This window comes from Phoxinus phoxinus (genome assembly GCF_949152265.1).
Source record: "Phoxinus phoxinus genome assembly, chromosome: 8".
In the NCBI taxonomy this organism is placed as follows: Eukaryota; Metazoa; Chordata; class Actinopteri; order Cypriniformes; family Leuciscidae; genus Phoxinus; species Phoxinus phoxinus.
Window position 1 is genome coordinate 8683123 of NC_136883.1, and position 16652 is coordinate 8699774.

General features: G+C 39.9%; 1 long non-coding RNA gene across 1 annotated transcript in view; it reads right to left on the reverse strand.

Annotated features, from left to right (window-relative positions):
- Positions 1–14878, reverse strand: part of LOC307003359 — a 97899-nt gene extending 83021 nt beyond the window's left edge. The window contains exon 1 of the long non-coding RNA XR_013798692.1: positions 14706–14878. This is a non-coding gene — a long non-coding RNA (uncharacterized lncRNA). The remainder of the gene's footprint in view (positions 1–14705) is intronic.
- Positions 14879–16652: the final 1774 nt, after the last annotated feature.

A 16652-nucleotide genomic window follows, 5' to 3' on the forward strand; every position in this document is an offset into this window, starting at 1 on the left:
TAGATGTACTTACTGCACTAATGTAATTATAGCCGCTGTCATCTCCTCTGGATAACAGGGCACACTGCAGCCCGTGTGTGGGAGTGTGTGTGGGTCAGTTGAGCATCAGTGCTAGTCCAGGTCAGGAGGATTTGCAGCAAATAACGGTAATTACCTAGAATCAAAGTCTAGGGTCACACACATTTGTAACATGCCTGACATACCTAATGTGTGTGTGCTGACATCTGTCCCTCATCTCTTGAAGAACTGACACAGAGACTTTCACTGTGCCATATAATTTCAGGTTCTATCTGTGAATGGAAATCAGCTGTGACTATACTGCACTCACTACTATACGATACTGTACTATTCCAAATACACAAGTCTGCTGTTATTGAGGAGGTATACAATTATAAACGATATAACAATTGAATAATGGCATGTAAATGTGTTTAATTAAAAAATAAATGCAACTGTATATATTTAATTTAATTATTATTATGTATTAATATTATAATAATATTAATATAATTCATATATTAATATAATATTTTAATTATTATTTAATGAGAATAAGCGATTAATCCAAAGCAGAAACAATATTATATATATTCAGTCCGGTTCATTTAAATTCAGTATTCTTTGTTAACAAATAAATTGCAAAAACAAAAAACATCTAAACAAGTGGCAACCTACAAATGCTCAACACCTCTTCAAATCCTCTTACCAAAAGAAAGCAAATTTGTGGGGACTCTCCACAGACGTAATGGTTTTTATACGGTTCAAACTGTATATTCTGCCGCCTTACACTAACCCTAACTCTAAACCTACCCATCACACAACACTTTCTGCATTTTTACATTTTCAAAAAAACGAATTCTGTATGATTTATAGGCTTGTGTATCCATGGAGATCTCAATTTTGGTCCCCACAGTGACATGAGGCCTCATGAGTCTGTGTGCATTCCGGTTTAATTCCCCGCCGGGATAGAAAAACATGTGTGCGCACACACACACACACACACACACACACACACACACACACACACACACACACACACACACACACACACACACACACACACACACACACACACACACACACACACACAATTATATACTAGTTGTAAATTTAGTAGATTAGTATGTGATTGTGAAGTCTGACCCTGGGGATATGCTTCATCACGTTGATCTGATTTGACATGATCTGGCCTCTCAGTATTCTGACCAGCTCCTCTCAGAAACCAAAATGACACTTGTGAAGCATGACTCAAACTCACAAGACATAGAAACAAACAAAACTTCATATTAGTTCAATATTTCACTTCTCAAATATATCCTCAGTGGCAGAATGTTCCTGCAGAAGAATGGTGTAACCTTTGCTTAAGCGAGCTGCTTGTGTCCCCTGAAGAAATGTGGGTAAATACTCTCTGAATTTATTTATTTGCTTTTTCAAATCGGCTTGTCTGATGAGACTGCTAGAGTGAATAACTATAGCTGTTTGCTCAGGTTAGTCCTCTTGGGTGTGGATTTGTGTGCGTATTTTTGTCTTTGGCTTCGAGATGCCAAAACTGGCTGTGCCACGCAACCACATCCCGACTCTGCACCCTCCCTCCGGACACGCCCAAAAACACTTACGCCTGCCAGTCTATAAACAGACCAGAGCTGAAGACATTCATTCATTTTCTCTAAATCTTTAGGACATTAGGACATCATCTTTATAACTTTAGGACTTATTAGGACATTGTAAATGGGTCATACTATTTTCCTGATTGAATTACTGCTATAAAAAGACAATAATCCCTGTGTGAGGTGAGTAATCTAGAGTAGGTGAATCTTAAAGTGAGGCTTCATTTTAATGTTGGTGTTTTGGCAGCTTTGGCTGTTCAGATATCTTGACTTGCATGAGATCAGAGGCTTGTTGCATGAAGCTAGTTGAATGAACTCTGAGTTTCTGAGTAGTGAGTTGACAGATCCATATAAATCCAACCTGGTTTAGATCATGTTCAATGGGTTTACAACGCTCGGTGTAAACATTCTCTGTCAACTCAGGTTTAATCTAAAGTTTACGATTAACTCTGAAGCGTAGCTATGCACCTGGAAGTGTGACACGTGCGGCAAACAGCCAATCACACGAAACATGGAGGGCTTCAGTTTCACTTCTCGCGAGAGAGCCGGCACAATTCACTTCTCTGCTGAAGATTCAGAGATCATTATGAAAAAAATAGAGCAGGTTAGCCGTGTAGCATAAGTTACCATGGCGATGAAACCCGCTGAAAACCAATCCATTTTCTTGAGCCTGTTGCTCAAACTAATCTCAAACTTATCTGGGTAGCAACTGAAACCTGCTTCATCCAACAGTTCGCTGGGCTAGCTAACAAGAAAATATGAATCAGAGTGTCTGAAAGGGCTGAAGTTATTAAGGAGAACAATCCTCCCTTTGTCAGTGGGTGAGCTGGTCTTGTTTTTGTTTTGGGTGGATTTTGCACGTGTTTTAGTTTTGTTTCCTGTATTTGGGTTAGTTTCTATGGTTTCTCATTGATTTGATATGGATTTGCACCTGTTGTTCATTTTGTTTATTAGTCAGCTTGAGTATTTAAACCCTGTCTTTGTTCAGTTCTTGGTCCATTCTCGTCTTTATGTTGTTGGCTGTTCTGTTCCATATCCCTGAGTGTTTTGTTTCAGGTTTGTTAATAAATTGACTTACTGCTACTATATCCAGCTCTTTATTTCATCCCTATTGCAACCTATGCTGACACCCTGATCCTGGCTGCAATATTTCCAGTGACGACTCATGGATTTTAAAATAGAGGAGGCACACTAATTGTATCAGTTTGGGGAGGCTTGGTTGATATACTGTATCTAGGGAGGCTAGCCTCCTCTGTGACATATTTATTTATAACACCCTAACTGCAGAAAGTGAAATACTCGATCGTGATTTGTTTTTTTGTTTTTGTTTTTTTACCAACAGGGGTAAAAAAGGCATCACCAAGTACATGGTCTCACTTAATAGAAAACCTTTCAAATTTTGAAGAAAATAGATTTTGATAAAGTTGGGAGGTTCTTATGTTACAAGACTGCTAGAAAACCAAAGAAAAAGTAATGCAATTCATTGATTTGTTTCGTTATTATCCATGCTTGACAGGATGACTATTAGAAAGTATATATGACAGGTCATAAAATCAAGCTATCAAGTTTGGGCCTGTTTACAATCATGTCAATAGCATCGATGCCACATTTAGTGTTTATCCCTAAAAGCAATCAAAAGTTATGGTGTTTGGAACCATGGTATTCTTTTTATCAAAAGTAATAAAAAGTGTTTTACTGAACATAAGGACTACTTAAATGTGAAAACGCCACAAAGCATACAAATATTTATAATTAAATTGATTGATGAGTAGTGATCTTCAGAGCCTGGTAAACCAAGACCTGACAATCTGGGGTGCGTTTCCCGAAAGCATCGTTAGCCATCTATGGTCGCAAGTTCCGTCGTTATCAGCATAGTTAAACAATTTGGTGTTTCCCGAAACCATCGTTCCAACGAACGTTCGCAAACAGCATCGCAAACTTGTGTGGTTGGAACGACAGCTCTCGAGCTGTGGTTAGAAGCATAGTTTCTAGTTTACATGAGATGTAGACTGAATAAATCCTTAGCAAAATAAGCAAGCTGACATTCAGTACAACCCGTGTTATTTATTTAGAATACATACAAATGTAATTTGCGTCTTTTATTTGAATTCTTACGTCAGTTTGGTCTATGGTTTTCTATCAAATCAGACCATGTACTTGATTATGTTTTTTTTTATAAGCCATTACTTTTAAGTATGCCACTCTTTGTTCATTCACACTGCCAATGATTTTCCAGAATCTGCGCGTGTTCACACACATCCCTTAAAGATCCCATAAAGACATGTGACATCGATGTGACGTAATGTCTCCACAGCGTCTTAAGTTTGCTTATGATCTGCGATTTCTCTCTCTGGAATAATTAAAAAAAATATATAATCATTTTATTCGATAAACTAGCGCATCACGTACCGTTCCACTAAGCTGGCGAACGATCTCAGCTTCAGCGTCATCACTACAACACACCCCTTATGGCATTGATTACAGGCGTTCCGGGACTGATCTCGGCAATGCTACTATGATTGGATGTTATTCTGACTATAACATGTGACTATTGAATGTTATGATTGGCATCTGTATCAACCGATCATGATGAGAAAGAATTGGTAGTCATGTCGGTTGCAAAAATCCTGATCGAAGCATCCCTTTTACATAAATGTGTCAGCTGTATGTGTGCACAACCACCTATAATGATGCAAATCCACCCACTCTTTTCATATTCCCCATAGATCATAAACAGTTATACAGAATTAGGCCTTAGCCAAAAAATCCGATCTGGTCAAAAGATCGGATCTGTGCATTAAGACTTGCTGTGTAAATGCAGCCTATCTTGTAAAAAGGGACATAATAGGTCCCCTTTCAGACTAGAGTATTTGCTATCCCAGAGAAGGCTGAGAGTGGGCAACAAGAACCTAGTTAGCAGAAGAGTGGGAAATGGGACCAAGTGACAGACACTGTCAGAGGTGTTGGAGTTGAAAATGATGGCCAATGGTCCATGAAGTCCTCAAGCACAGAGTGTGGATGGCAGAGGAGTTGTAAGGACAAAAAACGTTTACGTAAATTGGAGATGGAGGTGTTGAACCTCTAATGGAAAAATGGTGTCTACACTGACTTCATGTCAAAGAAAGTACAAACTTGCATTCGAAATGTGTTGAATTAAAGGGGCCAGACTGGTGCTGCCAGTGGGCTGTTTACTGCTGCAGTCCAAAGAAGCAACTTAAAAAATATATAAGGTTGGACAAAAAAAATACACAACACAAGGTCAACGCAATTACTAACCCCACATAATCCTCTTTTTCTCTCTGCTCTCTTATTGAGGTTGAGTTGTACATGTCTATGTATATGTCTACTTACACACACAAGACTGGAAATACTCCACACAAGTATGTGAACACAGGAGCATCTAGCTATTCAAGCTCAATTTCACGCATTGCCACATTTTGAAATATGACAAAATGCAATTCATAAAACAAAACGAATATATGTTATATTCTCAGCATTGCTACCAGGAGGTATGAAATACCTATCTGTTATCATCCCCATTCATCTCAATGGTAGCCCCCCGCAAGTACACAATTTGAAATCTGCCATGTGACTAAATACTCTGTAGCTGCAAGAAAATTATCTCATGATAAAGCTGATTGGCTGGTGGCTTAAACGAGGATGTGAACAGTCCCAAAACATTCACTAGTAACCATCCTGGGCTGTGTTTTCCAAAAGGATTGTAAGCCTAATTTGATTGTAGGACAATTGCCACCAATGGTCTCTATGATCAACTGATCAACTTAGGCTTACAATGCTTTTGGGAAACGCAGCCCAGATCTGTGACCGCATGGACAGCAGACCGAGAAAATATAAATCCATTTATTGCTTTTAAGAGCCTTTCAAAACAAGATTGGATTATTTTAATACACAGCTAAACTTTTAGCCTCCATAGTATGTAGTTACAGCAAGTGCTACTAAGGCAATGCTAACCTGCAAAGTATTGACCCTTTGGTTGGTGCAAGAGAGTCTGTAGTCTACATTAGTACAAAAACTGTCTGCAATTAGTTTTCACTTTCAGGTCAACTACTATTAGAGCAACAGGTTGAACATAATCTTGTTAGCAAAGGTAGCTTTTGAACCATGTTAGCTAGCTATAACACTTCTGGTGTAATTGTCACTGTCTGGTGCACAGGTGTCTAAAGGTAACCCTATAACTCCCTTGAGTAGGCTACCGTGGTTTGTTATGACCACATAACCCGAGAACACACTATGGGGCTTGTTTACACCACACAGTTTTAAACAAAAAATGGGAAACATTTTAAGTGTTTTGACCGTTCATTTACACGAAAACAGCTTTTTGAGGGCATGTCTTGAGGGCAACAGGGTTTCAAAGTTTTAGGAAACAATACCATTATTGTCACAGTGTAAACTACAAAAAAAAAAGATTTTGTGAAAATTGGGATGTCATGTATATGCGTATTATGTGTCCAGGCGTGTAGTTTTTCTTTACCAAGGCATGCATAACATAGCGTTTTCAAAAATGTCATCTTCAAAAATGTGTTGTGTTATAGCACTTACTGTATAGCTGACATTAGAGTACATGGTATTATGGGAAACCAAAGCATTCAGGTTTTAGACGTTTTAGACGTTTCACCCCCTCACCCGCTTAAAGAAGATGTTTGCAAAGCAGGAAGCTAGAGAATACTGAACACACACACATTTGACTCTTGCAGACAGCGGTCGATGCCTCTAAGGGTTCAGATCTTGTTAGCAGAGTAAACAGGCTCCACCTCAGACAGGTTTGGACTCCACCCCATTTGGGAATCACAGAGAGAAACCGAATGGGATTGGCTGAATATAGGAAGTGGAATCTAATTGCCTGGGTTGTTAGCAATTTGCGTAGTATACTTGGTTGCTTGCCACACAGGTCTTTTAGCACATTACACATTTACAGACAACTTTTTACTTTTTATTCATTAAAAATCTCTCTTTCTCAGGCCGCTGGTCATGCTGATCTCTGGATTTTAATCTGTCTCTCTGAGCTCAGCGTGTTCTCTCTGGAGATTAATTAGCTGATAATCAGACAGAACAAGTGTTCCACCACACCGACACTAATTAACATTATGCTTAATTAAAGCTTTACTTTTTGTGTTGTTGAAACCTGCTTTGTTCTTTATGTTCTGTAAAATGGTTTGTCATGCTGCTATTGCTACGGGTGAGAGAAATTTCTCTCTCGCTCTCATTTTTCCTTTATGAAATTCTGTTTGACTGTAGTGTAAGCCTGTATATGGTTTTACATGCTGTATATCAAGCTACGTTGTTACATGTTATACTGTCTAAACCTGCCATGGTAAATTGCATGTGCATGTTTGTCAGTGGGAGGGGTAATGTAACTACTCCATGTTGGGGAAAGCTTGCCTGTCTCCAGATGGTACTATGTGGCTCAGTAAATCAAATCCCCCACTGAGTTTCTTTTGAAGATTTTTTTTTCTTTCCTAGAAGCATTGCCCATATCCAATATTTTTGTTTACAGCTAATAAAATAGCATGCAAGAGCAATGTTCAGTGACATAAATGACAAACACAGCTCATGTTGAAATTATTTAATAAACGCCTTATCCTGCAGCTAAATGATTGCTTGTTGAATAGTATACAGCTATAATGCTATTTTGTTTGACAAAGAGATAAAACCTGCTCTATGTCAGTTCCTATGTCACTCCTAAATTTGGCTCAACAAACGGCATGATTGTGTCAGTTTGTTGAGCAATGGCTGACAGGAATTACGTTTGTCGCCCCTAGTGGTGCCGAAACTAAACACCACCTTGACATGAAGATACACCTATTTTTTGTTAACATGTTTTTCAGTGATTTTCTTCATTTTATAATGATAATTATAACATGCACATTATAATGTCAAACCATGCATTGAACAAAAAATAATGTCTTCTATAGAAAGCAAGTCCCAGCTTTAAAAAAAAAAAGTCAAACATTAGAAGACCAATCAAAGGCAAAGGCCTCTTTTGGTCTTTTTTTTCTGTGGTCTAGGATGTAAGTGTGTTATCCTGACCAAGAAAAAACATATGTTTTGAGTCTAATTTAAGCTAAATAAATTGATATTACCCTGGGTGTTGGTGAAATGTTATTAAAACATAAGCTTGGCAAACAAGTGATTTTTCTGTGCCCTAATTTACGTAGATAAGCTGTACTTGCATAACTAGAGAAATGCTGCCTGGGGTGTTTCCAACCCCAGGACTTTGGCTCTACCTCTTTTGCTGCATATCTTTTATGTTTATTTTCTTACGGTTTCAACAATTTGATTTTATCTGTCAAGACACAGAATATTAAAATACGAGTTGAAAACCCCTTTTCTGTTGTAAAGTAAACTACACGTTTCATGCCCTGCAGAATGGTCTGACACGCAATTAGCAACTATTTCCTTTTAGCATGATGAGGTGATACACCATTTTTCATTGAACTTAAAATTGAATCTAGCTGAAAATATTCGGTTATATTGTGGGTTAATTCCATTGTGTTGTGGGCTAATTTTCTTGTGTTTTGAGGTAATTCCGGGGAGCTGTGGGCTAATACTGTTGCATTGTAGGCTAATTCTGTTTTGCTGTCAACATTTGTTTGCTTCTCAAATGCAGTTGAGGCTGACCATATATGGGCTATACACACACACACACACACACACACACACTTTGTGGCCGTAAATAAGGTGAATTTTATTTTGGCCCTGAGAAGTATAATGGTATAGTTACCTCTTAGATTGGCCGTTCATCTAGCTGTTGAAATGACCGCCCTGCCTACTCTGTTCCACACCATCAGGTTTTCATGGCCTGTGAACTGTGTGCGGTCCATTTTGATCCAGCACATCTGAGCAGTCTCAAAGTCATTTCTGAAGCTACAAATCTGATGGAACATTCAAGCATTTAGACTGCTTAGAAGCACAACAGAACAGCAGACATATTTGTTTCTCTTTCATGTTTTGTTGAACATCAAGGATGATGAACTCCTATCAGCAGAGCAGAAATCAGAACTGACAGAAACAGAGGAATACTCTGTATCTGTGGTTTCTCTGTAAACTCAACATCATGACTGAATTATTTAAAATGTTTTTAGTATCAAAATGCATCTGTGTGTTCTATTCCCATCTCTGCCTAAAGCATGTTATACACCTGCACTAACAAAGCTAATCTCATCAAATCACACCCACTGATGTCTAAATAGAGCAAGAGAACAAGAACTGAGGTGTAAACAGCGAGAGAAGGGTAAAATTGAATGTTATGACCTAGTACTGAGTCAAATATCTTGCATTTTGTGATTCTTCTATGTGAACAAGGCTCTGATGTCAGTGAATGTGCCTATTTAACTGAAATATCCTGCCAGGTTAGATGAAGTTGTTTCACATATCCAGAATTTTGGTACATGCAAAACGATGTAAACCAGTTGCATCCCCTAAGAGCTTCAGTCACATGCAGGACCTGTTATCAGCTCTGCTCTAGAGGTACAGAGAAAACAGCCACAGTGTCTGAACGCTGGCCCACGAGAGGCAGAAGAAATGGTCCAATCATGGTACTGGTGGGATGAAAAGAAGTTCTGATTGATGTAGTGCCATAACATTGAGTAGCTAATTACTGCAGCCTCCACGAGAGAGAGCATGGTTCTCCACATCAGCCCCATACAGAGAACCACGGCTTATAACCACTTCAGACTCCAGCCATAGAACATAGCCGACCTAGATCGATCGATCATTAATGAGATTGGTTTAGTGACAGAGATGGATTAAGGGAGAAACAGAGAGAGAGAGAGAGAGAGAGAGAGAGAGAGAGAGAGAGAGAGAGAGAGAGAGAGAGAGAGAGAGAGAGAGAGAGAGAGAGAGAGAGAGAGAGAGAGAGAGAGAGAGAGAGAGAGAGAGAGAGAGAGAGAGAGAGAGAGAGAGAGAGAGAGAGAGAGAGAGAGAGAGACCTAAAGCTGCCCCTAAAAAAGTGCTTAGGTAAACAATGTGATTAAGATGTTGGTTAATCAGAGACCATTCACGTTTACTAATAGCTTTGCAGTAAAAAGCAGAATAAGTCATGTTGGGTATAAAATGAGGACTACTCATATCATCCATTTCAAATTTACAAAACCCTATGGTACATAAGAATAAAATAAACTTGTGGTCAGTCTCTTTACATGTCAGTCAGATTATCTCGTCCTGTCTTACTGGATGTTTCTTGGCCTAAAATAAGCAAATTCTAGACTTCATGCTGATAGAGACCCTCTGCATGTGCTAATAGTTCTGCAGTAAAAAGCAGAATGAATCATGCTGTGCTTGAGATGGAGACAAGCTCATATCATCCATTTCAGATTTACACACCCCTAAACAGCACAAATAAACAAAGCAATCATTTGTTGGTTCCATTACATGTTGTTTAGAAAGTTTCATCTGGTGAATTTTAATCCTGTGATTTTAAGACAGAATCAACAGGTCAGGCTTTGGCTCATCAGCACTGGTGTGTTAGCCTCTGGTAGATGCCATAGCTACACCTTGTGGTTCCAAAAGCCATCCTTCTTCAACATATCACAAATATTTTGTAATATTATTGTAGCTTTTTTAGTGCCCGGTTTTAGACTTCAGACATTTCTGCTGTCAGGATAGCAAAGGTTTTTGTAGGGATTAGTCCAGAGGTCTTCAACCCTGATTCTGGACACCACTGTCCTGTAGAGATCTCAAGCCCTAATCAAACACTCTTGAACCAGCTAATCAAGTTCTTCATGGTCGCCTGAAAATCACAAACAGGTGTGTAGAAGCAGGTTGGAAGTAAACTTTGCTAGGCAGTGGGTCTCCTGGAGCATAGTTAAAGTCTTTTGGATTAATCGCATGGCATTTATGGCTCAGCTAATTGGCTCAAAATCTTCTATAATTCCCATGAGCAAAGATGGCAGATTTCAAATGACATACTTCCAAAAAAAACACATCCAGGGAATCGGTCAGTTCAGATGTACGGCCCAGATGATCTGGTAATGTGAGGCGTTTACAGATCAAATCTTAAACCTCCAGATCTGCTCACGGACACATTGTGGCCGCCCCGACAATATAAAACATGTTTAATGATTTTAAATCTGGATGATACTGCTACAATTACGTCAGTACTTCCACAGTCAGTACTTCCAAATCTTCAAGGAGATGGAAGTGACGGAAGTTCTGAATTGGCAACGCGAAACAAGCAGCTATACGGGTCCAGTGGACAGCGGAGATTGAGGAATGGCAAGTTGAAATATGACAACAACACGACTGCTTTTATAATGTCTCCTCATATAATGTCAACAGCAAGATGCTGCAAGTCTTCAAGTCTTCACTACAGAACATGGCCATTCTTATTTCCAATAGTTTCCAACAGTTAGACTAATGAAAATAAAGTCCAATGAAACTAAAAACAAGACAGCCTCCTAACATGGCTAAACAGTCTTTTACAGAGCATTGTGGAGAAAAAGCACAGCGTCCACAGTGGAAGGTTTTAATCCAGTCTTCCTTTCTTCTATAACTCTTCCAGCTGCGCTGAAGACACGCTCGCTACTACTGCTGCTGGCGGGGACACTAAACACAGAGCGAGCCAGTCTTGACAGTTGCAGTAGCAGGGTCTCTGGTGTTGTTTCCACCAGCGCAGCACATCTCGTCAAATGACATATGTCTGTCATAGGTTATAAAATGTCTTTCTATGTTTGTTTTTCCATCATAAACTTCAGACTCATATTTTCTTTTAATTAATATCTAAAATATAAAAAGAACGATTAGCCTTAAACAGGCCCGGGGACCTAAAAATGTAATTTAAAAAAGATTTAAAGGATGGATTAAATAGCGTGTGAACTATGTCGTGAAAATTGGCTGAAATTTAGTTTAACACTTTAGTGTGTGCAGGTTTGAGATTTGAAAGAAGAAAATATGTCAAGATTCTCCTTACTGTATGTGTGTGATGCAAAACAGATTTCACAATCGGTTAAGATTTTAAAACTCCTGTAGTCTGAGCCCGGCTTAAGCTACAAAGTCGGACAGATTTATGCAGTTTTTCAAAAGCCTAGTTCTGCAAAACTAGGTATGATGCAATGGTTTCCTTTCCTTTATTAAAACGCCCTCATACCCCGGGGAGGGTTTTAGGAGCAAGTGAGGGGTTGGCATAGGCTTGGGTTTGGGGTGGGTTAAGAGATGTTTGGCATTCAAAAAGAGAAAGGGCACTTGCCTAGGGCGGAGAGGTGAATCAACCCACCTCTACCAAGAGAAATCATACATAAGGGGGCAAACGAAACATTAGAAAGTGTGAATCTGGAAGACATACACGCAAGTCCCTGCAGACAAACAAAACAAGCTGTGAAAGATAGAGATGAAGAGGATACGGCAGGGTGAAAAAGGCAGGAAGCTTCCTTTCTGTTCAGAGAAAGCGAGTAGGCATTAGAACCTACAGAAACACAGATATACGGCCGCGAGCGATCGCGTATGCTAATCACTCGCAACCGACAACCGCCAAACTTTGAGTGGGTCAGGATCTTTACCTTCCACACACAAGTAAACAGTCATCGTTTTAACTTTGCTCTGCATTTGCATTGTAAATTAATTGTAATTTCTGCAAAAATAAAACCTTCGAGAGAGAGTGCAAATATGACTCTTTTGTTCCTCAGTTTGTGGCTTAAAATTCACACAGGGAAGAACAGGAAAAAGATGTATATGTTCCACAAATCCGCACATGCTCTCAACAATGGCGGAGAGGTAAAGAAATAGAGCGAGAGAGAAAAAGAGAGAGATACCGAGGGAATAAACATTGACTTCCTTTGAACGTGTTCCTGCTTTATATTTCCCTCAGCTGGGGGAGTCTAGGGACCCAAGCTGGATCATTCTGGACTTGCTGATTCACTCAGCCTCTGTAGATACTGATGTGCCTCTTTTATATGGGCTCAAAATGACCCAAATTAGTCCGAACCTGTCGGTGGCTCTTTGAAACGGGTCAACAGAACTGCCCGGCTGCACTCAGCCCAGGCACAATCTCAATGTCATGTTTTATTCATCACATGTGAATGTGGTTGGGTGGGGTGGGGTCTCCGCTCATGGGCAATATGGATGCTGCCTGCTTCAGCCAAGCCCTGGCAACAAAACAAAGACACACACACACACACACACAACACTCACATACACACGGAAAGGATCTCATATGACACTGAATGGAGAAAACAAAACAAAAGAACTCAACAAGCCAAGGAACAGAACAACAATGGAGACAGAGCACCTGTGAAAGAGTTGGGAGACTTGCTAATGCTAACAGCTTTCGGCACATTTTCGAACCCTCACCAGAATTTTATGGTTGCATTGAACATCTGTAAAAGAGTGTTACAGCGCATCTATCTATCTATCTATCTATCTATCTATCTATCTATCTATCTATCTATCTATCTATCTATCTATCTATCTATCTATCTATCTATCCATCTGTGTCTGTCTGTCTGTCTATCCATCCATCCATCCATCCATCCATCCATCCATCCATCCATCCATCCATCCATCCATCCATCCATCCATCCATCCATCCATCCATCCATCCATCCATCCATCCATCCATCCATCTCTCTGTCTGTCTGTCTGTTTATCTATCTGAGTAGAAAGTAACAATCCATCACCATTTCAACAGATCATATATATACAAAAGCTGTTTATATTATACCTATCATTGTATCTATTAATTCAAGAAATGTAAAGTTATGAAACGTATATTATAAATACAAAGACGAGGTGTCATAGAAGAGTTTTTTCGTGAGGAACAGATAGAAACTAAATTGTTTATCACTGATAAGCTTCTTTTCCGTGAAAGCTCTCAAATCTCTTTTGTGTTCAAAAGATGATTAAAAAAATGCACGCCAATGCACCAAGTTTGACATTGTTGACACAAAAACAGCACTGAATCAAGTCTGTTCATCACAAAGTTATTGTATGGCTTCTGTATATTTCAAAATAAAAGAGCGTGAATTACAGAATAATTACAGCATTTGTATGAACTCGTCCTTTGTTTCTGCTTATCCCTGTTCTTGTTCTACTTTCACCATGTTATAGCATTCTCTTGTTCTTGCTACTGTACGTTATTTGTTTTCCAACACAAAACATAATTTGGTCAAACCAATTAAGCACATTAAATTAAATTAAGAGAGATGGAAGATACATCAGCCTCTCCACATAGATTTACTAATGAGCAGAAATTATTTGACAGTGGAATATTTCCCACTACATTTCACCTTTAATTCAGTAATTGCTGCTGAGATGAGGGCATGGCTGGCATGCTGTGTCCAGTTTGGAGTGGTAAAGTGCATCCCTGCAGCTAGAGTCTCAAACACATGCTGGGGCTTTATGAGTCTTATTAATTATTCAGCATTTAGCATTATTCAGCATTGACTATTACACACAAATTACCAATAAAAGGCGAAACCTCATACGAATATAGCTCTCTGCACCCACAAGTTACGAGCTAATTACTTCCTGTCCCATGCAGAAAGAGTCTATCTTGAATTATTTTCTTACCCCACTGTTATTTTTTTCTTGTTTAAGGAAGTTTACACTTTAAACAAGGAAAGTTGCCAATGGGATAAGAAAAATAAAATGTATTGAATATATATTCTCTGAAAAAAAAGATCTACTGTTTCATACAGTTTTGCTCATCGAGTAAATATATCTTGTTTAAAAAAAACCCATTAAGAATGAATTTTGTGCAGTGTGGTCTGGAGATTGCTTATACAGTATTTGCAGATACATTAAATTATCAGGTGTGTGATCAGCCAGTCCTGTAAACACGTGCTTACACCACACCAGAACAAAGCGTCCATGAATACAAACCTTTAGCCAATCTTGTAGTTTCTCAGGATGTGACACGCAGACAGTCACGGATAACAGTCATCCCCCATAGTTTCCCATTAATGCCAGCCCCCCTTATCAAAACCTGACCCAATCACCTTAAACATTTGCTGTTATACACCAAACACAAATCTAGACAGACTTTCAAACAGCAGATGGAAGAACTACGAGGGAACGGGGACGTCTGAAGTGTCTCTCACACATGCACAGCTGAAACAAAAGCATCGAAAGACACCAGGGACTTACGTTCAGTCGGGTTTCTGCAGGACACACGCGCGAGAAGAGATGGAGAGAGCGTGCTCCTCTACAAACTGGACAGTCACAGGCTCAGACTGAGAGACAGTGGTCCACATGCACGCTGCTCTATCTGTCATACACGCAGCTGCGAGGCGGAGTGTGTGTGTGCGAGCGCAGAGCGCAGAGAGAGTCAGTGCCACACACACACACCCTTGTCTGTTAAACTCTTGGGAGTTGAGCTCAGAGCACACACACACACACACACACAGGCACCCAGCAAAGCCAGACTGCAGCGGTGGTTCTGATAAAGCCAGGTTCTGGAAGCAGGTTCGGGATGACAGCCAGAGGGGAAGTTGTGTGGTTGTGGTTGATAAGACCACTCAGCTGTGGCAGACAAAAGGAATAATGTGAGGCTAATTGATCACTTGCTCCCTCTACGCTTTATTTGTTCCTCAGAATAACAGCCGCGCGTGGCAGGATATGAATCAATACAGTGTGGCGATATATATGGAAGCGATTAGCTAACATAGACAATTTGATTTCTTTTCTCCTTTCCCTTAAGCACCACATTATCACAAGTTATTTTATTTGGGTCCCTTGGCAAAGCACAATAAGGTGTGATGAACGCTTCTGAAAGGAGTTTGTGGCGGCATAATTGGCGTTCTGAATTTGGCACTTTTAATAATCAGAGAATTTTAACAGGAACGTAATGAGTCCAGGTGTGAAATTAGCATTCAGACTTTGCCACGCGGAGAGATCTGAGAGAATGAAAGCATAGTTCTGGAGTTTTTCTCATTGTCTTCAGGCTGTTCTTGAGCTGTGAAACACAATAAGCCCACGCTGACAGTTTGAAGACAATCAGACACTCAGTCAATACTTGCGGCACAGGCAGGCGACCAGACCGAGATCGCAGACGGCCCTGAGGGTGCTGTCTCGGCTAAATGCGCACACACTCTTGCACACGTGCTGTGACCATCCCCCTTTTTCCCCCTGCTGGTTTTTGAGAGCACACGCACGCCCCTCTGCGCAGTAAGATAAGCTGTCCTGAAAGGTCACTAAAGGTCAGCATGCGGCAGAAATCATTTGTGCAGTACGGCATGGGTCATTAGGAGACATTAGGCCAGGGGTGTCCAATCCTGCTCCTGGAGGGCCACCACCCTGCAGAGTTTAGCTCGCGCTTGCCTGGAAGTTTCTAATAACCCTGAATAAATGTATTAGCTGGTTTAGGTATGTTTAATTAGGGCTGGAGGTAAACTGGATTGTGGCTCTTCCAGGAATAGGGTTGGAGACACTTGTGTTAGGCCTTGTGTTGTTCCTGTTCAGATGAGATGATGCTCCATAAACATCTAATGCAAGGTTGGGCCACTCCCTTAGCTCCATCCCTTATCAAATACACCTGAATAGTCTTCAGGATCACTTGAAAATTACAGGAAGGTGTGATCTAATGCATTCCACAGGACTGAAATTCAGCTTCAGCTCACATTGTTGTGGTCAAGTTGTGTTAAAATTCATAACTCTTAACGCAAGTATGTTTCTCATTTCATCATCAGGGACCCAATAGTGTACATTAGCATAAACCAGGACTATTCAATTCCGTTTCTGGAGAGTCTAGTTTCAATCCTAAATTAAATACACCTGCCTGTAATAATCCAGCAATCGTTCTAATACCTCAATTAGTTGTGTATGTTTAATCAGAATTGGAACTAAATTCTGCAGGTCATGGCCCCCAGAAATGGAATTGAATACAAATGCCCAATTCCTGGAATGGACAATATGACTCCCTCTAATTCCACTTGTCACCGACTACCAATTGAGCAGCCAGTCATGGTTCACAGCTATGCTCTAAACTGACTAGATTGACAATTTGTGTAAAATTGACTATTAATAAAGGGACAAGCCAATAACCCTTTTGATTTGCACCACCTTCCTGATTAAATAGGACATTTGTCAGCAAAA